At 34.6% G+C, this 18,738-nt stretch overlaps 2 pseudogenes; both read left to right on the top strand.

The window, feature by feature from the left end:
* Positions 1 to 412: 412 nt before the first annotated feature.
* Positions 413 to 1,276, top strand: LOC149176624 (NDR1/HIN1-like protein 6; annotated as a pseudogene).
* A 15,929-nt stretch (positions 1,277 to 17,205) lies between these two features.
* LOC149176623 (antifungal protein ginkbilobin-like protein pseudogene) lies at positions 17,206 to 17,671 on the top strand (annotated as a pseudogene).
* Positions 17,672 to 18,738: the final 1,067 nt, after the last annotated feature.

Here is an 18,738-nt window from a genome sequence, read left to right as displayed (position 1 = left end):
CAGTTGATCGGGGAGAGCTCCGACATGATGCCCTGTACAGATAACAGGGTCTCCTCAGCCCGCTTGTTGCCGAAGCACATACACAGAACAATGCATAAGAACGTGGTTCGAAACTGGTACACGATACTAACCGCTCCAACTGCTGCGGGTAGCTTCGTTACTCAGTTTTTCCACCAGGCGACCTATGCTACATTCCCTCACCTTCCAAAAGGCAGATTGGAAATATTGGTTGCCATGAACTAACATCTCTTTTGTGGATGCTCCGCGCCTGCAGAATTCATTCCCATCATTGCGTGAAGGTCTTTAAGTTTCTGGGAGCCCCAGGATCGAATCTCGTTGGCCTAAGTCGGTTCATTTTAAGTTTCGGGAGCCCCAAGATCGAGTCTCATCGGCTTAAGTCGGTCCATTTTAAGTTTCAGGGACTCCCAGGATCAAATCTGGTCGGCCTAAATCGGTTCATATCGCTTTGTTCGCAGCTCGGGGCCGGGTGCCATGATGGCAGATCAACAGAGAATCTACCCGATGACTGCAGATGTCGAGAAGGATGCAGGCGAATATGTAAACGAGAAGCCGAGCGCTCCATTGGCGCCCAATTCCAGCAATCTTTCGTCTAAGAAGGGCGGAGTCGATCCCGCTGAGAGTTAAAGATTCCAAAGGACCAAGTTATCTCCAGAAGAGAGCATCCCAGATACTTGTCACCGCCTCCCAAGCGCCGGTGCTCCTGTTGCCGCTGCTTGTGCTGCACCATTTGCTTTTTAATCGCGCTCGCCTGTGGCGTTCTGTACTTGGTCTTCTGGCCCAAGATCCCCAAATACTCTGTCGACAGCATCCATATTACTAATTTCACCATCAACCCCGTCGATTTCAGTACAAATTGCCAATTCGATGTGAAAATAAAGGCCCAGAATCTCAACAAGAGGATCGGTATATATTATCTCGACAACAGCCCTCTCGCAGTTTTGTATTCAGGCTCGGAGCCTTGCACAGGCTTCCTGCTGGTATTCTACCAGGGCCACAAGAACACCACTTTGTTGGACGTGGAACTCAGTGGGACCGGTGCTAAGCTCACCAACGCCATGAAGTCTACGCTCAATGCGCAGATAAATCAGGCAGGCATTCTCCTGAAACTGAAGGCAATGTTTCCGTGAAGATAAAGGTTGGGAAGTTGAAGTTATGGAAGATAACAGTTCACGCGCGATGGGACCTTATCGTCGACCAGCTCGATGCCAAGGCCACAGTGACTGTTAAGAATTCCAAGGTGCGGGTGAAGCTGTGAGGATTGCGCGCGACTTAGGATGCATTGAATTCATGGTTATGGCACGGTTAGGGTTAAGTGTTTTTGTGATAGGACCATATAGATGCTACGACTGCAGATATATTTTTTTGATATACAATTTGTTTTGTTCAGACTCCATATAAAATATTAACTGCAAACTTTCAGTTGGCAGACATATTATTTTTAATAGCGTGGCCCTGTTTTTATGTAGACATGTTTTAGTATTTCCAAAATATAATTGGATTCTTTACTCTCTATTGTTCTTTCCTTGCTCTCACGGATGAGTAAGTATTTTGTGGGTATGTTGGTGAAATTTACAATTAAAGATGGTATATTTTAGGAATATTTTAGAATGAGATTGGATGTAGAGTAATTGTTTGAGCCATTACTGTCAGTCTAAATATTTAAATTTGCCCATGGAAAGTTTGAGGGTTTGACTTTAGGATTTTGGGCTTCGTCGCACACAGTTTTTTCAAACCATGGTAGCTAGCATGAATGTATAGTATAAGGGAATTCCTCCGAATGAAGGCGTCCTCCAACTAACAGTGAAGCACCCACCAAACCCTGCTTAATGCAGCTATAAGCTACAATAACCAGACTGTACATAAACGAAAACTATGGAAGGAATTCTGTTAATATGTACACAAATCACATAGCCTCAAACTCATAGGCTGCATACAAGAAGAAAAGAGGGTGCCATCAAACTCATAGGCTGCGCACATTTAAAAATCAAAAAAAAAGAAATTCAATAGCATATGCTAAAGTCTATTTTGAAGAGGATCAAAAACCTTGAAATGCAAACAATTTTCATCTTAGTATTGTAAACTTTAAAGAAGGATCAGATACTTTGAAATGTAAACTCTTTTTATTTTAATATTGTAAAATTTGAAGGAAATAATTGTATTGGGAGGAATAGGATTCCTTAATAATTTTGAATTTTGTTTTGTTATTAAAATTTTGTTAATTTCTAAGAGAAAAGTTATTGTTTTAATAGGGGATTGGATCTATGGATCACAGAATACATGCGCATCTTTGACATTAAAAAGTTGGAAAAGAAAAATTTAAAGCAGTGAAAACTGAGCCAAAAAAAAATAAATTTACACACTATGGATCACAGAATACATGCGCATCCTCAGTAAGGCAACATTTCAAGATTTCCGTTCCCTTTTTGCAAGTAAACTAAACTGCCTGAGTAAAGCAACAATTACAGATTTCTATTCCCATTTTGCAAGAAAAGACGCTGAAAAATACTACACCTTCAATAGGATCCGGATTCCCTTGAACTAAGCCTCAAAATCTCCAATTCCGCAACGGTTCTACAGGTTGCTGGCGTGTTCTGGTCCTCACCTGATTTTGACATAACCGCAAAGTTTTTATTGTTTTAATAGTGGATTGGATCTACGGATAACCTCAAGTTTTTATAGTTATTTTAAAATGGGTTAAATTTTTCAAAAGTAATATATATAGAGATATATTTTCTTAAATCAAATGAATAGATTAAAATATAAAGTTTTTGTTTATTAAATAAAATTATAATTTTAAACAAAATTTTTATTTATTTAGAAAATAAGGCTAATTCACTCACTTGAGTGACTTAATAAATGGCCAAGTACAAAGTTTTATTCTATTAAATGAAATTATAATTTTAAACAAAATTTTTACTTATTTAGAAAAGAATTTCCACTTTTCATTAAAGTCATTCATGGAGTAAGATAATAAATTGTCAAATTATTAAATATAAAGTTTTTATCTATTAAAAGAAATTATAACTTTAAACAAAATTCTTATCCATTTAAAAAAGAATTTCCACTTCTCACTAGTTAATTCACTCTTTGGAGCGAGTTAATAAGTAGTCAAAATAGTTAAGTACAAAGTTTACATCTATTAAATGAAATTATGACTTTAAACAAAAATATTATTTAAACAAAATTCTTATTCATTTAGAAAAGAATTTCCACTTCTCACTAGTTAATTCACTCTTTGGAGTGAGTTAATAAGTAGTCAAAATAGTTAAGTACAAAGTTTACATCTATTAAATGAAATTATGACTTTAAACAAAAATATTATCCATTTAGAAAAGCATTTCCACTTCTCACTAGTTAGCTAAGTGGACAAACTCATCCTTTAAGTGGATCTATTTTTTTTGGTGGAGGCAATGTTCCCCCTTTATCTACTCATTTTTTCAAAATTATGAGTGAGTATTTGGATTGTATTAAAATAAGATAAACTCTTGGGAGAAAATTTCTAACTTTAAAATTCCATCATTCAATATGCATGAAAAACTTGACTTTTAACTTGTCAAAGAAGAAGTGCAAATATTTTTATTTTTATCTTTCTTAATGCATGTGAGCATTACATAGGAGATGGATGTTACAATCTCTTCTATACTAGGTTGATAAGATTTTATTGTTATTTTTTAAATTATCAATGATGAGAGGAAATATTTTTATTTTTATTTTTATTTTTCTTCATGCAAGTGAACATTACATAGGAGATAGATATTACAATATCTTTTGTAATGGGTTATAAAATGAGTCTCTCTTTGCATCATAGACAGTCAGACCCATTTTGGGACGCATAAAACTAATCCAAGTTAGAGATAAACCCATTTGAATAGATTCATCTTAACTATGGATTTACTAAGCAAGAAACAAAATCAAATATCTTAGCCTCTAGAGTAGAGCCAGAGCCACTTTTCATAAGTCGACATGAGAGAGATTTGTAATCCTATTGGGCTCTAAGTATAAACGACAAACAACATTTAAATTGCTTAAATAAAATATTACAATGTCAACCTTAATTTACAATTAAAAACAAATATATATATTTGTATGTATATAAGTATGCCTATTCAATATTAACTTGGGTGGTTGGGAAGAAATATTAACTTGAGTGGTTGGGAAGAATGATGGTTATCTTGAAGGAGGAATCAAATTTGATATGTAGATAATATAAAAAGACACAAGATAAATTAATAACAAACTTACTCTAGTTGTTTATTACTTCAAAGATTTTTTCATTCTTTATGTAGAGTTATTTAGAGGGCCCTCCAACTCATAGGTTGAATACATGAATAAAGAAGGGTGAAGTTAAACATATAAGCTACACACAAATAAATGGAGGAGAAATTTGGATAACATCTCCCTAGATCCATCTTAACAAGAGGATAGAATCCTTTGAGATGCAATCCTTTTTAACAATGTGATAATTTGAGGAAATGATTACATTTATGGATTAGCTTCATTATAGGTTAAGATGGATCTATGTTGGTGGATGTGTGTGTGTATTTATAGAATGGAACCCTCTAAATCCAATTGGGTGATTCAACTTTTTTGAAAGAATGATGTGAGCGTGGACTTTGATCTATTTATGTGTGGATGAGCTACTAGATCATTAATATATCTCCTTGAGTGCAACCACACATGTTTCCAATTATTATTTCATTTATCAAAGATAATTGAGAATATTATTTATTTACTTGTAATTTTTTTACTGACATAACTAAGCATTAAGAAGGAAACGATGATAATGTTACAAATTATTCTATAATGGGATGTAGAATGAGTTCTCTAATTATAAGATTATGAGTTGGGAAATATGAAACTCTAAGTTTCAAGTTGAGTTTATGTATGGCACATGAAACTCCTAATATAAATCCATATTAAATATAATTTTATTAAGCATGAAAAGAGATTGAATGTTTTGAATTATACATTTTTTTATAATTAAAAATGTATTTAGATTGGTTGTAATCTCACTTAATTTGAGAGAACTCAAAAATCACAATTATGTAAATATTACTATGTAAACATGTAATTTTGATTATTGTTATATAATTATATTTAATTTTTTATAATATTTCTAAGTAAATATTAAATCTATAATATTTTTTTATATATGTAAATTTGATCATTTTGAACATAATCATTTTTTTGTAAGCTTGGCAGGACTGTGTCTTCATCATGTACAATATACCCCATTTGGGGCAGGGAATTGAACCGGTGACTTCACATTGAGGAGTTCCTTAATAGAGCACCTGATCACCGTCTATCCAAGGCCCGATGGACTTCAACATAATCATTTTTTTAATATGTGTACATATTAAATTTATCTCTCCATTCTAAGAATTTTTATTGCTATTCGTATTTATATTTGGTTAACATTATTATTGGTTATAAATATTATATATAGATGTCCATGGTTACTCACTATGAAATTTTATTATTATTATTATAGTTCACATTTAATACATATATTTATTGTATTATTATCTCTTAAATGATTGATGGCATGTATTTTGAGTAAATGATGGCACGTATTTTGAGTAAATGTATTAGTATGTGTATATTTTAACTTTGTATTATTGTTGATATCGTAATTATTTATAGTTTTATAAGTACTATGTATCATCTCCATGTTGAGCACGAAATGAATTATATGCCTCCTTCATATTGCTTAAATTTAATTTTCAATTTAAACGTTTTTACTTATTTTGAAAGTTTTATTTCTATGGTACTCAAGAGGAAACCATTAATTTTGAAATTGCTAATTCGTAAATTTTAGGGTAAGAAAATGACCTCCAATTATTTTCTCCTTATAGGGGTTCCCTTCATATTTTATGGTTTATCCAATAATCTAAATGCATATATATATAAAAGCCATAATAGAAGGAGAAAGCATTAAACTAGGAAGAAAGAGAAGTTGAAAACTTAAAACATTGATCTCTATACTAGGAATGACAAGGATTGTGTAAAATACCATTCCAATGGAATTCATGTAATGCCACACGTAAAAACCAAATGGAGAAAAGACTTCCCTAAAAAAAAATAGATAATGTTTGTGTGATCATTGGTCTTCCATGGGATGAAATGCACCATCTTTGAAAATCAAATAACAACCATAAATATAAAGTCAATATCTCTTTTCATTCTTGGAAATACAAAATTATAATACATACTAAATTCCTCCCATAGTCTATTTAGTAATGAAAATGGCATATACAATTCATTGTTTTGGCTTCCTCCTTTGCATGTTCACGAATTCAACAACCATCCACCCATTTCTTCACATTAATGGAAACTTTGGGGCAATAGTAAAATTTCCATATCAAATACTTTCTCTCTACAAATTGATCTCCTACGATGCTGTTATGCAATTCTTTGATGAGTTTTTCCTTCATTGATCCTCCTAGAGTAATTATTGATAAAAAAATAGACCCTCTTGGAATGCATTTTCATTTCTTCATTACATGGTTGTTTACAAGCCTTCAATGATTTACTAAAATCCACATCCCCTTCATACAACTATTACAAATTTTAAACGCAATTTCCTCTCTCGACATTTTGGTCATTAACATTGTGCTTTGACTCAATGCATTGTCAAATCTAGTGGTTTTTTTCCTCTATGATCAATACAAATTCATAGATTTCAAAACTCAACCCACTTCGTGTAGTTTTGATTCAATTTCTCCTCGGTGTTAATAAAATTCAAACATTAGCAGTTAGAGTACAAAACAAATCCTTTGGAAATACATAATTTGTCCACTTCTCCAACACTTGAACTATTGCATAAAATATAAGCTTTATGGATATAGATATGGGGATGGTATTTGAAAAGATACATGGTTCTTTTAATAAAATGATTATATAATGTGATATAATATGCATAGGATACACACATAAAGACATACACAAACACACACAAGTGGTTGGATATTGACTAGTAAAATCTAGCACCAAGGCTTGAGATGGTATTGTGTTTGATACAAATGGGTGAGCTCTTTTCCTAATATGGGATGAATTTTACAATGGTAATAGCACAACACTACTTATACATATATGTAGGAGTTATCACAAATGAAAAAAGGTAGAAATATCATAAGTGATATTGACAGGAAATTTAATTGTTTAAATTGTTGTACATTAAATTGTCAACCAGGGAATCATAAACTTATGAGGCACTAGAAAAATATATGTAGAAATATAATTAATTGGTTAATACTATATCAAAGGTAACAACATTATAACAATAATATATTGTAACAAAGAATGGATTCATCCCTCATATGTCACATGAAAGAATAAAATATCTAAATTCAATATTCATTTAATTCATGAGCACCAAAGGGACGTGCGATCAATCCAGTAACTGAAACAACAAGCTCATTCATACAAAAAACTACACAATGTTAGTTATAACAACAATCCAATCAACTGAAGAATCTCAATCTAAGTCCTGAGGTTGTGTTCACAACCTCCGTTGGATCCTTGAGTCATGATTCTTCCACACATGGGGTCCTTATTCCATTCAATAACATGATTCAATTCGTAGTAGTAAAATTACTCATAAATAATGCAAGTCCTCACTTCTACAGAAAAGAATTCACTCAAGATATTCTGCACAACTTTTATATATGCAGATATTCTGCTTCATGTGCAACTTTTCTCAGGTGTTTTGTCAATTTCAGCATGTGAACTAGCCATCTCCATTTTCTATAGAAACCCAAATCACCGACCCTACACAAATGCACATATCTTCTGTATATGCGCATATCTTATATATGCGTGCAGCTTTCGTATATGTGCATATACAGATGTTGCACATATATGGAAGATATGTGCATATATGGAAGTCACATATACAAAGGTTAAAGTAGTGCACAACTTTTGTATATGTGTAGCTTTCGTATATGCACATATATGGAAGTTGGGCATATACGGTAGATTCACATATACAAAAGCTACACATATATGTAAGACGCAAATATACATAAATTAGCACAACTCTAGCCATTGTATATGCGCAACCACCGTATATGTGAAATTTTTGTATATGCGCAACTTCCGTATATACGAATATATGTTTATGCATATATGGAAGATATGCGTCTATACAGAATTTGTGCCTATATAGATACTAAAGTTATAAGCAACTTTCGTGGATTGTGAAATGCACGAAGGATTATGGATAACATCTATCTGTCGATTATTGGCCGAAATGCAGGAGTCATTCTAGCTGTCTCGTCACCTGTCCTGAATAGACCGTTCCCCCCATCATGAGTGCCAGTGGAGTGGGAAAAATTGAAATGACCACCACATCCTCGTTCCAGAGGACCAAAGAATAACCCCCCTCAACACTGTATCAGTAAAGATGCGTAGAAGTATTAAAGATTATGTCACACGCTATTTAATAAACCAATGGGCTGAGAGGCCTCCTACTTCACACTTCCAGAATTAGCATGTCAGTTAAGATGAAAGAGATGGTATACTTTTTGATAATTATTATGGAGATGATATATATATATATATATATATATATATATATATATATATATATATATATGAGGCTCATAGCAATCTATTAATCACATACAATTACAACTCTCCACTTGTAAACCACTTCTGCATAATTCTTGGGATAATGATGTAGATCATTAACCTTACCGTTTCTAGATGCAACACCCATTCCGACTTTACATTCACCCATGCTTTTCCTGCTTTGTTATTGCTTTTCTTTTTGTTCACCCATTTCCGCATTCCTCATTCAGTGAGTCAACCCGCATTATAGGGTTACCGCCCGATTCAAACAATTCTCCCACATTGAAAAGAAGAAGCACCTGGAGGACAAACATTAGACCAGCAGACCAAACCAGAGAAGAACATCTGCTATAGAGCTTGGTTACACAAATTAGCTTTTTACGATTATGTCGATGATGGATGGATGATTTTACTCGAACATCTACTATAGTGCTACAACTCGATACCCGGGAGCACACAGTTAGCCACTCCTAGCCGATACTGGGGGAAAAGAAATTGATCCATACATCATAAGTTAATAAATCTATACTATGAATATAAACTAGCAATTGTCCCAAAAGGTACAAAGAGAGGTCGATAGGATTATTAAATTGGAATTGTTGAATTTTTCTAGAAGAGTTAATTGGTTTGTGGAAAACCTTGTTTTCTTGGACTGGATCATTGTGCAATTACCCTTCTAAACGCTCTTTGTTGTTTGATAAAATAATCAGAATATTGTTTTCAAATTTCCATAGATTTCCTCTTGCAGTAAATTTCAAATACAAAATCAAATTACAGAGTATTATTTTGTATGGGACACAACTCTTCTACATTTTGGTCATTCATGGCGGATATTTCAGACAATGGAAGATAAGCTATGAACAAATTAATGAATAGCATATTATTCATGAGGAAAAGTTGTGTTTGCTTATCCATGGAAAAGAATGAAAATACCTGGAGCTTCATTGTTGAGGATCAGACTGTTGTTACAAGATTTCACTCCACAAAGAAAGTTGAAATGTAATATAGAGGCAAGTACAAGAGGAATTTCCCTCAAATGATCACGATCACGCTCTGGAACCCTATTAAACAATGCATCCTTCTCATGGCCTGAATATAATTAAATAAGAATACCATTCCTAAAACTAGTGGCATGCTTTTAGGGCTACGCTAACCCCAGGAACTCCACCAGTTCACCAGTTAATCCAATCCTGTAATAATTTATTTCATTAACCTAATTAAATTAGATTAGTGACTACCCACATTGTTTTAACTTTTGTTACATATTACCACACTTCAGCGAAAACGTGAAATTCCCCATTTCGATCCAACGAATTTTAGGCTTTCATGATAAGAAGGAAGATAAAAAATTTAAAAAGGATGCCACTATTGTGAAATTTTGTTTTGGGTAGGTTAATGGAGTTGAGTTAATTGGGTAATAAACAATTTTTTAATTATAGAGTTAATAAAAATCTGTTAGAAATTTGAAGCATGAGTTGAATATGATTCAAATAACTTTGTGGAGAATTTATAACTCAAATCTATGATTCTAACAAATACCTATCTCATTCTGAAGAAATTTTACAGAAAAATATGTGGTTCCTCGAAAAATATATAACAAATAATTTATAAACTAAAAGAAAGCAAATTTTATTATAATTTATGCATAGCAGAACCCGTTCATATAGATTTTGTCTAATCCTAGAGAGGGAGGTCTTGGGTATTCTAGCAATATCAACATGTTTTTCTCCACTGAATCCTTGCCTCAAGAGCATCATAAAATGTCATGAACCTAAAATTGAAGTCTGACTTTTTTTCAAAACTAAAAGAAACTCACAGCAGGAAAACTGAAACTTTGAAACTTAAATATATATAATTTGAACCTGATAGTGTGCTAATAGTAGCAAATAACAAAGAAAACAGTAGTGACAACAATAAACTCAACAGTAGCAGGTACGGCTCAGTAATAACAGTAGAAATTCCATCAGTATTCAGTTGCACATTTGATAGCACATTTTAAAGCAAAAACCGAATAAAGTGCAGCAATAGTTACTAGCAACAATAATTGAATTTGAAATCCATAATAGATAAGAACAAATATCAAAGCCACTCAGGAATGACAACTAATCATAACCAAAGAAGTGATTCCTCATGCATGTTTCTAGTAGTAGTAACCATCCATGTAGCATAACTGATAATTTGATAAGCTATAAGAATCATTGATATTTGATCATTTTAAGGACCATTTCAGCATAAGCATAAACCAGGTCATACAGCATTTTTGTGAGCCATGTCCATATGAGCAGTGAATAAAGTGGTTTTCTTGAGGGCTATAGCGGGACTTAATAACAGTGTGGGTGAAGTGAGCAACTTCATGGCACTCCTCTTGTTGATTAACCAGAGGAAATTTTTGGGGCTTAATCACAGAAGTTTTCAGGAAACCTGTTATTTCTCCCTTTTCCTATTTTCTGTCCCTGGCAAATTGTTTGTGCAAAAGAGAACAGAAATCTCTTGCAGCCTATTGCAAGTGAAATTAGGAATCTCCCGTTTCCAGTACTATATGAAGGAGTTTTTTTACTAAATTAATATTTTTGTGAATGTTAACATTTCAGTAAGCTAATTGTATTGCAGACATAATTTCCATTGGATTCAGGCTGAGTTTATAATACAATTTTTTTCAAGTTTCTAAGTGAAGTTTTGGTTTTATAATTTTATTTTCTTGAATTATATGCATTTTTTTATTTCATTTATAACAACGTGCTATGTTTTCTATTGAAAATAAAATAAAATTCAAGGTGCTATGTTTTCCATTGAAAATAAAATAAAATTCAATCATGTAATTTTTTAACAATTAAATTATTCTTTTCTAAAGAGTACGTTTTTTTTTTTTAATAGTTTACAAAGTTAAATCGAAAGGGGTTGAGTATCTACATTTGTAAACATTAGCCATGAAACTTGTGTGAATGCAAGGTCTTTGTCTCACAAATAAAAGAGTTTCATACATTAATTTAGTGTTATGCTTGGTTGTAAACTGTAAATTCCTATTTTGTTAAAAGCATCTGTTTAGTTACAAGTTCAAATTCAAAAAGATAAAGAATGTACACTTCCTTAAAATTTAACAACTAAATTAGTCTTTTTCACATAAACAAAACCGTCCCAAGCATCAATTATTATTTAACTGAAACATAATCTTAAAAATATATTATTATTATTATTTAAAAAAACAAATAAATAACATTTGAATAACCAAACAAATAAAATTCTTAAAAATGCTATGATTTTTCACAAATCCCTGATTGCTATGTATTTTGGCTAGAAACCAGAAGCCATTCTTTTCCAAGGAGGAGGTTGACGTAGTTGTGCGGTCCTAAAGCCTAGGTTTCGTGATTGAAAAGATACAAAAATTTTAAATACTATATTTTGTCTTTCCGCTAAAATGTCTATGGTTAATATTTTTAGATATCTACGTAAAAATATCATCAAACATTTTTATAATTGAATTTTAAAGATTGATAAGATTGACCGAAACTTGTACACATTAAATTCGATACAAATATTTAAATTTTTTCTTATAAAACTTCTTCCATGAAGTTCATTATATTAAATAATGTTCGACTGTGATTCCCACCCTATTCTAATCTAGACTAGGCCAAAAATACGATAATTCCATTCGGATAGCAAAATTGCTGACTTGCCAGGCCACGTGGCCTTGCTCTCAGTTTTTGCATTGGGCCAAAAATATGATAATTGATTTCGAATAGTGAATAGTTTGGTGAAATTCGAGATGGTTCACAATATAGGTGCTTGACGGACCAAATTAATGGAAAATCCATAGTTCATAGTTAGTATCTGCCTAAGAAAATCAATGGACATGTAAGAAAATAAAAGGGTTTTACCTTTAATTCGATTTAAATAGCAGACCAGAAATGTGGGAGGCTTGGTTAAGGGCTGCCTTCCACGCCTAGATGCATTCCACTGCGACTCTGCCTTTGCATTGCCTTTGTGTTGGTGTTCTTCAAAGGCTTTAGCATAACGCCCACTCTGAACATAACGAAGGTCTTTAGGCTCAACGTCACAAAACACAGGAATTATCTTCAAGTTACGCTTGTGATATGATCTCAAAATCCAACGCAGCTCTTCCAAACACCAAGGGGATTCAGCATAACGCTCAATAAAAAGGGCAATATGAACTGACGCACTTTGAATGGCTCCGAGGATTGCAGGGGACAGAGTATCTCCCGTATGAAGTTCCTTGTTATCCAGAAACACGCGCAGCCCATGACAATTTGTGAGGCGATGGTAGATGAAGCTCAGTGCTTGCCAAGAGCCAGGGAAGAAGAACAGTGGTTGCCAAAAGCCAAGGAAGAAGAATAGCAACAACAACTAGCAGGGAAAAAGCAGTAAAAATATCTTCAAGAGTGACATAAAAGAATGGGAAAAAGCAGTAAGGCAACTCAAAGGGCCAGGTTCAATGCACAGCAGAACTAGGAGGTGAAAAGAAGGCAACTCATATATTTGGAAAAAGCAGTCAAAGTGCAGTGCATGCTTGCCAAATGACACTTCAAATCAACGGTTGAAAGTGTCTCACTTGATCGAACGGTTCAGGGTAAAAGTGTTGACAATTGTTGATGCATAAGAAAGGCCTATCGGCCTAAATATTAAAAATAGTATATTAAATAAAAAATAAAATAAATATAATTTTTTAAGCACAAAAAAATTTGGTCCATAAATTTGCTTAAAAAATTAACATTGCAATGAAATTAATAAGAACATGAGAGAAACTAAAGGAGGATCTACGAATAACCATATCGTAGGGTTAAAGGGATATAAGATATTTTATTACTTTTATGAAAAGTAATAAAATATATTTTCAAAGGCTTATGTTACTAAAAATGTGCATTAAATATCACTTTAAGCATACTTTGAAGGGGAAATTGTTGTTAGAAAGAGTTTGGCTCATAAATTTGTTACGGCAAGGAAAGTTTTTGCCGCAAGGAAATCACAACTACACATAGGCTTAATTAAAACAAAGTGGCAAAAAAAAACATTGTAAAAGAAAAATGGTTGTGGTAAATCTACATGCCAAAATTTAAGAGCACATCGCAACATAACATACCTTTGATTATACTTCAAAACATAGGAAGATACTTTTGATTTCTCTTTACCTCTAATTTTTCCCTCTTTTTGCAAATGACTTTTACATTCATATTATACAAAACATACATTTGACTCATTAATTCATGACAAAGAAAATATTGATACACAGCATGGGCGATTTTACATAATAAATGGTTTTCTAAACTTGAAGGTGTTGTGGCATGTGGGTTGTTAAAGGGATAGATTCCCCTAGGGTCTTGGGTTGATACCCTAGCAGATCAGAGGTTATTTACACAGAGAAACACTCATTCCATACAGCCATGATGCTAATATAAACAAACTATACGAAAAAGGGGTGCACCTGACGTCCTTCATTTCAGAAGATCCAGTTAGGGTCCAAACCCTCTTTGAGTTCCTTTTAGTCCTTGAACCTGGAAAACAAACAATTCCAAAAAGTACAGCAGTATATTGACCAAGCATCATAAAGGAATCATCTTCATAACATAAGGAAAGGTAGTTAGTTATATGATTAGAAACAACCATTCACATATGAATTATAATATTGACATCATGAATATGAAAAAGATCTGTATCAAGAACAAGACAAGTGTTTCTTTTATTATAAATAACTAAACTACAGAAAGGAATTCTTTCACCTGATTCATCCTTTCGCAGGCTCCAAGCAGAACCGTCCTCTGGATTCGTCCAGTTTCAAGCCTTCAACAAACTCCTTCCATGACTTACTCCATGATCTCTCAAGTAGAAAGACATTATCACAAAAGGAAACAATGGTTTCCTGCAAGTGGGGGAAGTGTTGGAAGCACAAGGATCTTCAGACCTGGTCAAGGAAAATCTCAGTAGAGTGATCTTTCTCTTTATTCTCTCCTCCCTTAGGCCTTCCCATTGAAGCCTTTTTATACTTCTCCCAAAGTATTTTTTTAGTTGGGAATTCATTGGGAACAGTTGGGCCACGGGCACTAATAGGTAATCAGCAGGTAAAACCCGCGATCTCTGCCCGAAATTAAGGAGTTTTAATTTTTTTAAGTGTTTTAAGACATATACGCGGGTTGGGTATACACAAACCCGCGTACACATGTGTTTAGCTCAGGGCAATGTCACGTATAGGGAGTAAAACACTGTTTTTTGAATATTTGGACCAGGTCTGGAAGGAGGGGTTGCCCTAGGCCATGAGTGCAGCATCACAAACATCAAGAGTGAGGTTTGGAGCTATAATAGATGCCCCCTAATATATGAGGTCAGAAGGGGTACATGATGGCTGAAATGTATTAAGCAAGTACATGGAAAGAAAATCTATCAGAAACTAAGAAGGACTTCGCCAGAGTTCAGCCTGCCAAGCCCCAAAAGGGGATCAGAAAGAAACACTGTCTGAGGTGAGCATACCCATGCTCAGAGAAAGTAAAGCATGTCCGCATATCAAGTACAAGTGGATCCACTAAGTATACAAATATAAAGAACTGGAAAATACATAATGGATCATCTGATCACGATCGAACAAGTACATGTTTGAATATCACATATAAGAATGTCAATGATGCTGAAGAATGAACTGGATCACTGATATCAAAGACTGATCACAAAAGGTACCAAATGGACATGATGAAATGGGATGGTACTACACTGCAAACTCAGGTGCCAGCATATAGAATGTCGCCATGAATGACTGCAACATATAAGGTGGGGTGGTATCAACTAGCAGCAACAGGAGCAATTGTCAAGTGAACCAATGAATGTTGATGCAACCTAAGGTCTTCACTGACCGCTGTGGTACATTTCTACACCATCGGAATAAATGATCTGAAGTCGACCATGTGAGAAATCGTTTAATTACTGATCATTGATGTATATCGTAAACAAACGCGAGACTACTCACCGATAATGATAATGAGCGTCAAGGTACCCAGTACAATCTAACAAGTGTGAATAGATGAGATGGAGTCGAACACCTGTAAGAATCTATCAGTCAGGAGACAATGATGCTTTCCCATTGTCGATAGCGAAGGATCTACCACTAATGACTGCAAACCCTAAGGTATTGCCAAATGGACTATAGATTTTTGCCCTAGAGCAATGAGTTGTAGTCAATGGGGAAAGATCTGCTAGACGGAAGGCATTAAGGCATCCTTCATCAATCTAGCACGAGTGTATCCCATAGGCCAATAATGTGGAAGGAATCAGACAAACAAAAATGTAGTAACCCAACCGAAGCACGTTTCCGGCGTACACATGATATGGCTAGGGTGCAGCTCTAAGCCTGTCCTCAGAGCAAGATGTCGTCGTCGATAAGGACAAGATCTGCTACAAGAAGTCAATGGGGACCTTATCAAACTGGCACTAGTAAAGGACCAATATAGCTGATGTGAAGATAGACATGATACTGACAACCAGGGATGGCCGACTGAAAAATGAGTCAAGAGACACCGCAAAGAGGCCGACTGAGGCTAACTTCCCTTGAACAAAAGCACGACTCAATGTGACCATGTGGCAGCATATGATGACTCTGTATAAGTTCATCATGCAGAGGCACGAACAAACCCTCCATATGATTGGAAAAGATAACCAATCGGGGGAGCACTGACTCAATAACAAGGTTAAGGCGTGCCTAGGTCAAACTAAATCCCGCCCAAACAGATGAGACTTTGGTTTGAGTGCTTTGTTCAAGGGTGACACGACTGACTCTAGCTGCCAACAATAAGTGGAAATATTGTCCCGTTCCCGCTCTTCTTTTGGAATATATAACTTTTTTTTGTCTTTTTCTTTAAGCTGGAAAAAGAATAAAAGAATGCTATAGTACAGTGGAAAGAACGAGTGTCGGTGAAAAATATGATCTAGTTCCTAGGATTGGAACGTTCCTATGCTCAATGCAGGGAGGTGAAAACTGGTCAAAGACACTCAAAGGTGTGTTCCTTCCACGGATCAAGGTGTGTCAAGTTGCAGAAGGCAAGGGCATGCAAGTTTGATTTCGCAGTAGTCATGGTCAAAAGTTGGCTTAAACACGAGTCCAAGTGAAGCCGGCTTAAGGCATTTCATGGCCATCAATATCAGCGTCCACGTTTTAATGACCATCAATACAAATAGCCAGATGGATGATCATATCATGAACAACTCCATAACTATTAACCAGAAAGTGTTCCCCTGAAAATTACGTACACTGATTGACTGGTAGATATATGTCAGAGTCTTCCCATGTACCGATGTCCTTAGAGGGTGTATTAATGGGTCTATAGAGGTGGAAATAAGGCTCATCCATGGATTACAATTTGCGCCCACTCCACTCATGATGGGGACAACAGTCTAGTCAGGACAGGTGGCCAGCCGGCTAGAATGAGTCATGCATTTCGGGACCATCTACCGGCACACAATTTATCCATAACTCTACCCACAGGGAGGCCTATAAATGGAGGCTGCCTCAACACATTTATAATCACATTTCCCATTGTAGGAGTTTATTAGAGGTTATATACCATTCCACCCAGCGTTTCCCATTTCCCATTGTAGAGGTTATATATATCATTCGAGATGAGGTACTCATTTACTTTTGCATTGGCAGTACTGGTAGTAGCACTGGTTCTGTAGGCACGCCCAATACAATCTTCGTATCGTCTGCGTGTAACACGCAGAAGATCCCAAGCGGAAGTTCCTTTTATAGTACTCTCGGATCCCTCCTCGTAGATCTAGAGGGAAACACTGCCTTCAGCGGTTACGACTAATCCCAAGCGGAAGTTCCTTTTATAGTACTCTCGGATCCCTCCTCGTAGATCTAGAGGGAAACACTGCCTTCAGCGGTTACGACTACAAAGCATCGCGCGCAGGCTCACCCACCGCCTATGGGCGTGGGGTTTGCAATCAGGGAATCTCTGAGTCTGATTGCACCGCCTGCCTTAAAAACCTTGGGGGCCGCATCTGGAACATTTGCGGCAATGCCATCGGTGCTCGAGTTCAGCTAACTAACTGTTTCATCCGCTACGAGCAGTACAGCTTCTAGTTATATACTCAACGTATGCACCCCAACGTCTAGTTATATACGCATTCAACGTCGGCATGATTCTAATATCTCATATCTTCTCTATCTATGTTTCAATAAAACGTGATTCTCTGAGCAAGAGAATCTGATGCTGTGCTATTCTCATTCTCATTCTCATAGGTCGCTATCTAAATCCTTCCTATAATATAATATATAATAAAACAGTTATCGTGCACTCTCTTATTTTACTTTTCGTTCCGCGGTCGCTGCCAATAATTTCAATTATTTTCACGGTGTCACCGCTTTTGTTTTGAACATTTTAAAAGAAATCTGGCTGAAACCAAGTACCATCAACAATTACGTATAGTGCAACTAATGTAGTTTTTAGTTTCCGTATTCTTAAATTGATCGTACTTCATAAATTAATTATCAAGTATTTTATATTTTTATTTCTATGTTGTAACTGGAATAATTTTATATCTTATTATGCATAAATATATTTATTGAGTATTAAAAGTACTGTTCCAGTGATACCTTGATATAATATTAATAAATTGATAAATAGAAAAGTAGTTAATGTAAATTGACAAATTTAATTACAATATTCCTAAAGATGGAATTACAAATTTTAACTGATATTCCAAAAGCAAAATATAACATCAAATTTTGTATTCATCTCTGGTTCTATTTAATTTTCTATTTAATTTTCTGAAATCGCCAGCTCTATGGCTCTATTTAATTTAACTTATTTTTATGTAATAAATTACTACTATTATTTTTAAGATTATGGAAATCTGAAAATGCATTTGTTGCACCATGCTAATCTTATATTTAAATATATAAATTTGTAATACGCTTTTAGAATGAAATCTGATAAATATTATAACTTTCCATTACATCCAACATCCGGTGTCAGATATCTTCTCATTGCAGCATAAAAGTTATACGCCGGAACCGTTAAGTTTAAAGAACCCAGAAATGCAAAATCTCTGGTTCAACGGTTTCAAGGAAAAATAATTTAGTTGGATTCGTGCAATGAATCGATCAACCATTTATTCGTTATTTCCATGGGTGAACCAATTATTTTA

The sequence above is a fragment of the Pinus tabuliformis genome, chromosome 4_1 (genome assembly GCF_031772625.1).
Source record: "Pinus tabuliformis cultivar Carrire ecotype Pingquan chromosome 4_1, CPIR1, whole genome shotgun sequence".
NCBI lineage: Eukaryota > Viridiplantae > Streptophyta > Pinopsida > Pinales > Pinaceae > Pinus > Pinus tabuliformis.
Note: the sequence above shows the minus strand (reverse complement) of the source record. Positions and strands in the feature narration are given on the sequence as shown.